Genomic DNA, 8,614 nt, shown 5'->3' on the forward strand with positions numbered 1-8,614 from the left:
ATCTGGGACTGTATCCTCCAAGGTGGGTCTGTATCTCAGCGACCTAGAGTTGTTTCATAGCATCCCTGTTGCAGTGTTTTAAATGCAGGAAGAGCTCACTGAACAGAGAAGAACCAAAGAACAATGCAGCAGAGGAACAGGCCCTTCGGCCCTCCAAGCCTCCGCTGCCTGCGCTTACCCTGTTACGGTGGCCCAATGGTTAGCACTGCTGCCTCAGAGTGCCAGAGACCCGGGTTCAATTCCCGCCTCAGGCGACTGACTGTGTGGAGTTTGCACGTTCTCCCTGTGTCGGCGTGGGTTTCCTCCGGGTGCTCCGGTTTCCTCCCACAGTCCAAAAGATGTGCAGGTCAGGTAAATTAGCCATGGTAAATTGCCCGTAGTGCTAGGTTAAGGGGTAAATGCAGGGGTATGGGTGGGTTGCGCTTCGGCGGGGCGGTGTGGACTTGTTGGGCCGAAGGGCCTGTTTCCACACTGTAAGTAATCTAATCTAATCTAACCCTTCCATACTAAAACTGTCTTCATTTCCAGGATCCGTATCCCTCTCTTCCCTTCCTATTTGTGTATTTGTCCAGGTATTCCCTTGAATGCTGCTAATGTGTCTGTTTCTATCACTTCCTCTGGCAGTACATTCCAGGCACTCACCACCCTTTGTGTGAAAAACGGGCCTTGCACATCTCTTTTAAACTTCCCTCCTTGTGATTTGAACCTGTGCCCCTCGTAATTAACGCCCCAACCTGTGAAAAAGCCTCATATTTCCACTTTATCCAATGCCATTCAAAATCTTATAAACTTCTACATTCCAATGGAAACAAATCCACTCTATCCAAACTTTCTTCATAGCTAAAACCACTCATACTCAGGCAACACCCTGGCAAACCTTTTCTGTATCCTGTCTAAAGCATCAACGTCCTTCTAGTAGTGTGGTGATCAGAACTAGACACAATATTCCAAGTGCAGCCAAACTAAAGTTCTACAAAGCTGAAGCATAACTTTCCTATCATAGAAACCATAGAATCCTTACAGTGTGGAAACAGGCCATTTGGCCCAACAAGTCCACACCGACCCTCTGAAGATATCCCACGCAGATCCATTCCCCTCCCCTATTATTCCACATTTCCCCTGAATAATGCGCCTACCTTACACATCCCTGAACGCTATGGGCAATCTAGCTTGGCCAATTCACCTAACCCACACATCTTTGGACTACTGTTATACTCAATGCCCATTCCAATGAAGGCAAGCATGCCATAGACCTTTTTACTCCCTTATCCACCAGCAAGAAAGGAAGCACATGTCAGGTATAGACAGGATAGATCGAGTTCATATGTCAGGTATAGACAGGATAGATCGAGTGCACATGTCAGGTATAGACAGGATAGATCGAGTTCATATGTCAGGTATAGACAGGATAGATCGAGTGAATCCTTCGAAGAGTATACGTAAGAGAGAAATCAGGAGGGCAAAAAGGGGACATGAGATAGCTTTGGCAAATAGAGTTAAGGAGAATCCAAAGGACAAATAAATTAAGGACAAAAGGGTAACTGGGGAGAGAATAGGGCCCCTCAAAGATCAGCAAGGTGGCCTTTGTGTGGAGCTGCAGGAGATGGGGCAGATATTAAACGAGTATTTTGCATCGGTATTTACTATGGAAAAGGACATGGAAGATATAGAATGTAGGGAAATAAATGGTGACATCTTGAAAGATTACAGAGGAGGAAGTGCTGGATGTCTTGAAATGCATAAAAGTGGATAAATCCCTGGGACCTGATCAGGTGTACCCGGGAAATCTGTGGGAACTGATTGCTGGACCTCCTACTGAGATATTTGTATCAGCGATAGTCACAGGTGAGGTGCTGGAAGACTGGGGGTTGGCTAACATGGTGCCACTGTTTAAGAAGGGTAGTAAGGACAAGTCAGGGAACTATAGACCAGTGAGCCTGATGTCGGTGGTGGGCATGTTGTTGGAGGGAATTCTGAGGGACAGGATGTACATGTGTTTGCAAAGGCAAGGACTGATTAAGGATAGTCAATATGGCTTTGTGCGTGGGAAATCATGTCTTACAAACTTGATTGACATTTTTGAAGAACTAACAGAGGATTGATGAGGGCAGAGCGATAGATGTGATCTATATGTACTTCAGTAAGCTTTCGACAGAGCAAGGTTAGATCACATGGAATGCAGGGAGAACTAGCCATTTGGATATAGAACTGGCTCAAAGGTAGAAGACAGGATTGTGGAGGAGGGTTGTTTTTCAGACTGGAGGCCCGTGACCAGTGGAGTGACACCAGGATCGGTGCTGGGTCCACTACTTTTCAACATTTATATGAATGATTTGGATGTGAGCATGTTAGTAAATTTGCTGAAGACATCAAAATTGGGGGTGTAGTGGACAGTGAAGATTACAATGGGATCTTGATCAGATAGGCTAATGGCCCAAGGAGTCGCAGATGGAGTTTAATTTAGATAAATGTGAGGTGCTGCATTTTGGGAAAACAAACCTTAGCAGGACATACACATTCATGGTAAGGTCCTAGGGAGTGTTGCTGAACAAAGAGACCTTGGAGTGCAGGTTCATAGTTCTATGAAAGCGTAGTGTCAAGTAGATAGGTTAGTGAAGAAGGCATTTGTTATGCTTTCCTTTATTGGTCAGAATATTGAGGATAGGAGTTGGGAGGTCATGTTGTGGCAGTACAGGACATTGGTTAAGGCACTGCTGGAATATTGTGTGCAATTCCAGTCTCCTTCCTATTGGAAAGATATTGTGAAACTTGAAAAGGTTTAGTAAAGATTTGAAGGGATGTTGCCAGGATTGGAGAATTTGAGCTATAGGGAGAGGTTGAATAGGCTGGGACTTCTTTCCCTGGAGCGTCAAAGGCTGAGGGGTGGAGGTTTATAAAATCATGAGATAAATAAACAAAGTCTTTTCCCTGGGGTGTGGGAGTACAGAACTAGAGGGCATAGGTTTTGGGTGAGAGGGGAAAGATATAAAAGAGACCTAGGGGGCAACTTTTTCATTCAGAGTGTTTTACGTAAATGGAATGAGCTGCCAGAGGAAGTGGTGGTGGCTAGTACAATTGCAACATTGAAAAGGCATCTGGATGGGTATGTGAATAGGAAGGGTTTGGAGGGAAGTATGCCAGGTGCTGGCAGGTGGGACGAGATTGTTTTGGGATGGCATGGACGAGTTGGATGGAAGGGTCTGTTTCCATGCTGCATATCTCTATGACTCTATTACACTGTGACACTTCCACCTTTCGTGATCTGTGGATGTGTACACCCATATCCCTCTGCATGTTAATGCTCCGAAGGGTTCTGCCATTCACTATATAATTGCCAGCTGTAGTTGACCTTTCAAAATGCATCACCTCACATTTGTTGAGATTAAACTCCATCTGCCATTTTTCTGCCTATGCCTCCAGCTGATCTATGTTCTGTTGTATCCTCTGACAATCGTCCTCATTATCCGCAAGTCCACCAATCTTTGTATCGTCCCAATCTTTGTATCTTCCACAAACTTACTAATTAGACTCGTCACATTTTCCTCCAAATTATTTTTAAAGGCCATGAACAGTAGAGGTCCCAGCTCTGATCCCTGTGAACACCTCTAGTCATAGCCCTCCATTCTCCACCACTCCCCTCTGTCTCCTATGATTGCGTCAGTTCTAAACAGGAAAATCCATCTTGCCAGCTAACCCCCGATACCATGTGACTTCACCTTTTGTACCAGTCTGCCATGAGGGACCTGGTCAAAGGTTTTACTGAAGTCCATGTAGACAACATCGACTGGTTTTCCCTCATCAATCATCTTCATCATCTCCTCAAAAAACGTGGTCAAGTTAGGAAGGCACGACCTCTCCCTCACAAAACCACGCGGTCTGTCATTAATAAATCCATTTTCTTCTCAATGCAAATAGATCTTGTTCGTGTGAATATTTTCCAATCATTTCCCTACACTACACAAGGCTCACAGGTCTGTAATTCCCAGGATTATCCCTGCTACCCTCCTTCAACAATGGGACAACATCAGCTATTCTCCAGGCCTCTGGGACCTTACCTGTGGCCAGAGAGAATACAAAGATGTCTGTCAATGCTGCAGCAATTTGTTCTCTTGTCTCCCTCAATATTCTGGGATTGGTCCCATCAGGACCCAGGGACTTATTTTTAAGATACACAGAATGTCTCCGTGTCCATGTTTAACCTGATGTCATGAGGCTTCATGGGGTCTGGGACATTAATGCTGAGCACTTCCAGAGCACAGCCCTCTTGACTGTATCCCACGGAGCTGTTCCCTCTGCTGGCTCTGTCCTGCCAGTGGGACAGGACCTGCCCTGAGATGGTCATTGTGTTGTCTGGGACACTGTCTGTAAAGTGGGATTCTGTGAGTGTGACTATGTTCGATTGTTGCTCGATTAGTCTGTGAGGAATATACTGCAGGGCAGTTTTAAGTGTTATACTAGAAAGAGTTAACACCTCTTGATTTCTTTCAATTTTAAAATCAAGCAGAACTAAATTTAGTTCTCGTTTGCTTCAATAATCAGAGTACACACCCGATTATTTCTCAATTCAGTAACTGCAGTAACCAGCTGAGTCACCTTCCCAACACACTGCCCGACCAAATACATTGAAAACGGCTTCGGAAAGGCATGAATTCAAATATAGTGCTGCTGCACCTCACTGTTCCTCCAATAAAGAGTGAGTCAATGATGGGATCTGAAATCTGTCCAGAGAGCTTCCAAACTGGGTCCAGGCAGTTATTCAAATATCCCCTCACTACAGGCAATTCAGAACTATCTCAGAGAGGGTGCAGAATATTCCCAAAGGGGAGAGGGACCAGCAGGATATTGCTGTACACATTGGAACCCATGATACAGGATGGGAAAAGGACGAGGTTCTGAGGAGAGAAAATAGGAATTTAGGCAGGAACTTAAAAAGTCAATCCCGGAGGGTAGTTGTAGGAGGGGGATGAGGGTGTGAGTCCTTTTAGGGTAGAGAATACGGGAAAGAATATCAGGCTTGTATGATTTAACCAAATCAGAAATTATAGATGTACTTAATACAAGCAGAGGGTTTAGTAAACGGGTTCACTTTTGAAATTTCACTCCCAATTGCCGAACTCCTCCCTCATTCATTCCATTTCACGGAGGCGCGATTTGACAGTAACCTTCTTAAAGGGGACAGGGACCCCATTCAATCTGTATCTAACAGGTCCGTGCTGATGGAGCAACTTGTTTGATGTCCTGCAAGCTGTTCAAGTCCCGGTAGATGGTTCTGAGGGGGATTAGTATTCTCATCTTTTCATAGTTTCGGGTGAGATAGTGCGCTGGGGAGTGGGGGGACTACAGTTTGATGAATGACTGAATGAAATGCGGAAGGAGTAAATACCGAGCGAGTGTGAGTGGGTTGGCAAATAAAGGGCCTTAATATAAAAATAAAGAAATATATAGTACAATATCTCACACAACCATAGAATAAGATGTTTGAAGGTGATTGACTCTCTGCATCAGTAAAGACACGCCAGCTCGCCCACGGAGACATTGGGAATGATTAACTGATATGGGTGAGCAGGGCAGATCCTCAGCAGATCACAGGATATTCAGGGACAAAGGTTACAAGATAAACAAATGACCACATCAGCGAACAGGCACCGTGTGTTTGAATCCGACCGGTAGATATGTAATAGACAGTGACCTGATATCATCAAAATGCCGAGTTAATTGAATTGTAAATTTGATGTAATTAATTTACAGACCTGGTGTAATTAACTGCCTGGCCAACTGATTTACAGACCTGATGTAATCATCGCCCAGTTGGTTGACTTGTGGACTTGATATGATCAACTGCACACAAACAGTTAGTTTGTAGACTGCCATAACTTTGATGTCAGAAAGTGTAAGATTGGTATTGTGCGGGTGTTTGACAGAGAGAGCTGGATTATCCTGTGTGACGGTCTGGAGTTCCTCTCCTGGCTGTAATCGATTCCCGCTGGAATAAACTGCTGTTCTGCTGAATTGCCCAGGCCTTCACAGTCTTCTTGCCTCAGAGACAGCGGTCACTCCTACAGCAGTAATATCTGGATTACTCCCAGTGCTGTGTCCCAGTGGGAGTAGGAACAGGAGGGTAGAGCAGATGAATATGTAGCTGAGGAGCTGGTGGAGGGGAGAAGGATTCACATTTTTGAATCATTGGAATCTCTTCTGAGGTAGAAGAGACCTGTATAAGAAGGGACAGTTGCACTTGAATTGCAAGGGGACTGATATACTGATGGGGAGATTTGCTCGAGCTGCTTGGGTTGGGGGTGGAGGGGTTTGGAATTGATACCCAGGGAGATAGTGGGGAAAGAGATCAGTCTGAGACTGGTATAGTTGGGAAGACGAGCTTGTTCATTACATCAGGGCAGGCAGGAACAGAGCAGAGAACGAGGTAGGACTGAGAAATTAAACTGCATTTATTTCAATGCAAGTGGCCTAATAGGTAAGGCATTACAAATCAGGGCATTGTTCGGAACATGGGACTAGGGTATCATTGCAATTCCAGAGACGTGGCTCAGGGATGGACAGGACTGGCAGCTTAATGTTCCAGGGTAATATATGCGAGAGGAAGGATTGAAAGGGGGCAAGAGAGGAGAGAAAGTGGCGTTTTTTTTATTAGAGATAATATTACGGCTGTACTTAAGGTGATTATCCCTTTCTTATTTCTCAGTTCCAAATTGCTTCTTTTTTATTCATTTATGGGACATGGGTGTCTCTGGCTGGCCAGCACTGACAGCCCATCCCTATTTGTCCTTGAGAAGGTGGTGGTGAGCTGCCTTCTTGAATCACTGCAGTCCACTTGCTGTGGGTTGACCCACAATGCCGGTAGGGAGGGAATAATTTCCCTGGATGTACTCACAGGAATAATCACCTTATTAGGATTTTACTGTCGACTCCCAAAAGTCAGTGGGAAATAGAGAAGCAAACTTGTAAGGAGATCTCAGTTATCTGTAAGAATAATAGGGTGGTAATGGTAGGGGATTTTTAACTTTCCAAAGCTTAGACTGGGACTGCCATAGTGTTAAGGACTCGGTTGGAGAGGAATTTGTTAAGTGTGTACAAGATTTTTTCTGATTCAGTATGTGGATGTACTTACTGAAAGAAGAGCAAAACTTGACCGACTCTTGGGAAATAAAGCAGGGCAGGTGACGTGAGGTATCAGTGAGGGAGCACTTTGGGGCCAGGGACCATAATTCTATTAGTTTTAAAATAAAGTTAAAAATCACACAACACCAGGTTATAGTCCAACAGGTTTATTTGGAAGCACTAGCTTTAAGAGCAGCATTCCTTCGTCAGGTGGTTATACCTAATAAAGGAGCGGTGCTCCGAAAGCTAGTGCTTCCAAATAAACCTGTTGGACTATAAACTGATGTTGTGTGATTTTTAACTTTGTCCACTCCAGTATAATACCAGCACCTCCAAATCAGGCAGTTTTAAAATATTGATGGAAAAAGACAGACCGGATCTAAAAGTTAAAGTTCTAAATTTAGAAGAAGGCCAATTTTGATGACATTAGGCAAGAACTTTCAAAAGTTGATTGGAGGTGGGTATTCACAGGTAAAGGACGGCTGGAAAGTTGGAAGCCTTCAACAATGAGATAATGAGAATCCAGAGACAGTATGTTCCTGTTAGGGTGAAGGACAAGGCTGGTAGGTGTAGGGAATGCTGGATGACCAGAGAAAATGAGGTTTTGTTCAAGAATAAGGTTTTGTTCAAGCGTATGTCAGATATAGACAGCAGGGATCGAGAGAATTTCTAAAAGAATATAGAAGTATACATGAGGGAACTCAGGGAAATAAAAATGGGACATGAGATAGCTTTGGCAAATAAGGTGAGGGTGAATTCAATGGGATTTCTTTTTCTTTCTCCGCCCCCCCCACACTACCACCCAATCGCGGTCGTGCTTATTTTTCCCCAGCACCCCTGCGTGCAGGTGTCAGAACCTGTGAAGCACAACAATTGCTTCAATCTTTATTTATATTCCACCATCAGGAAGAAAGGAGACACTGAGTGACCAGTGACAAGCAGTGCCCTTCTCATCAAAGGGCAATGCTGCGCGATCAAACAGTGAAGGGGAGGGTAAGGATTAAATCAGAATAGAGTTGGAGGGGGAAATAATACACTCCACTCCCTGTGGTGCCCACCTCTCCCTGAAAATCTCGAGGGTGTTGGTGGACACCGCGTGCTCCTTCTCCAGGGACACCCGGGCTCTAACATACCCGAGGAGGAGGAGTAGGCAATTGGCCCTTTCGCCCCCCTCCACGGCCCACTGCCTGGACCTAATTATGGCCAGGCCCAGGAACAGACCCACGAGGAGGTCCTCTGATCTACCCTCCCCCCTCCACACCGGGTGCCCGAAGATCAGAAGTGTGGGGCTGAAATGCAACCAGAAACAGAGGAGAAGGTTTTTAAGAAAATCAAAAAGGAAGTGCAAATGTCCACACCCCATATATACATGGTCTCTGGACTCTCTAGCACCACAGAACAAGCAGTTGGGCTGGGAGTCCATGAGCCAATGTAATGCGGTTGTAGGGGACAGCTGCGTGCAGCACCCTCCACCCCAGATCCCCGAGAGAAAGGGGGA

The sequence above is a fragment of the Chiloscyllium plagiosum genome, unplaced genomic scaffold (genome assembly GCF_037043375.1).
Source record: "Chiloscyllium plagiosum isolate Xiang-an unplaced genomic scaffold, Cpla_swu_hap1 HiC_scaffold_47, whole genome shotgun sequence".
Taxonomy (NCBI): Eukaryota; Metazoa; Chordata; class Chondrichthyes; order Orectolobiformes; family Hemiscylliidae; genus Chiloscyllium; species Chiloscyllium plagiosum.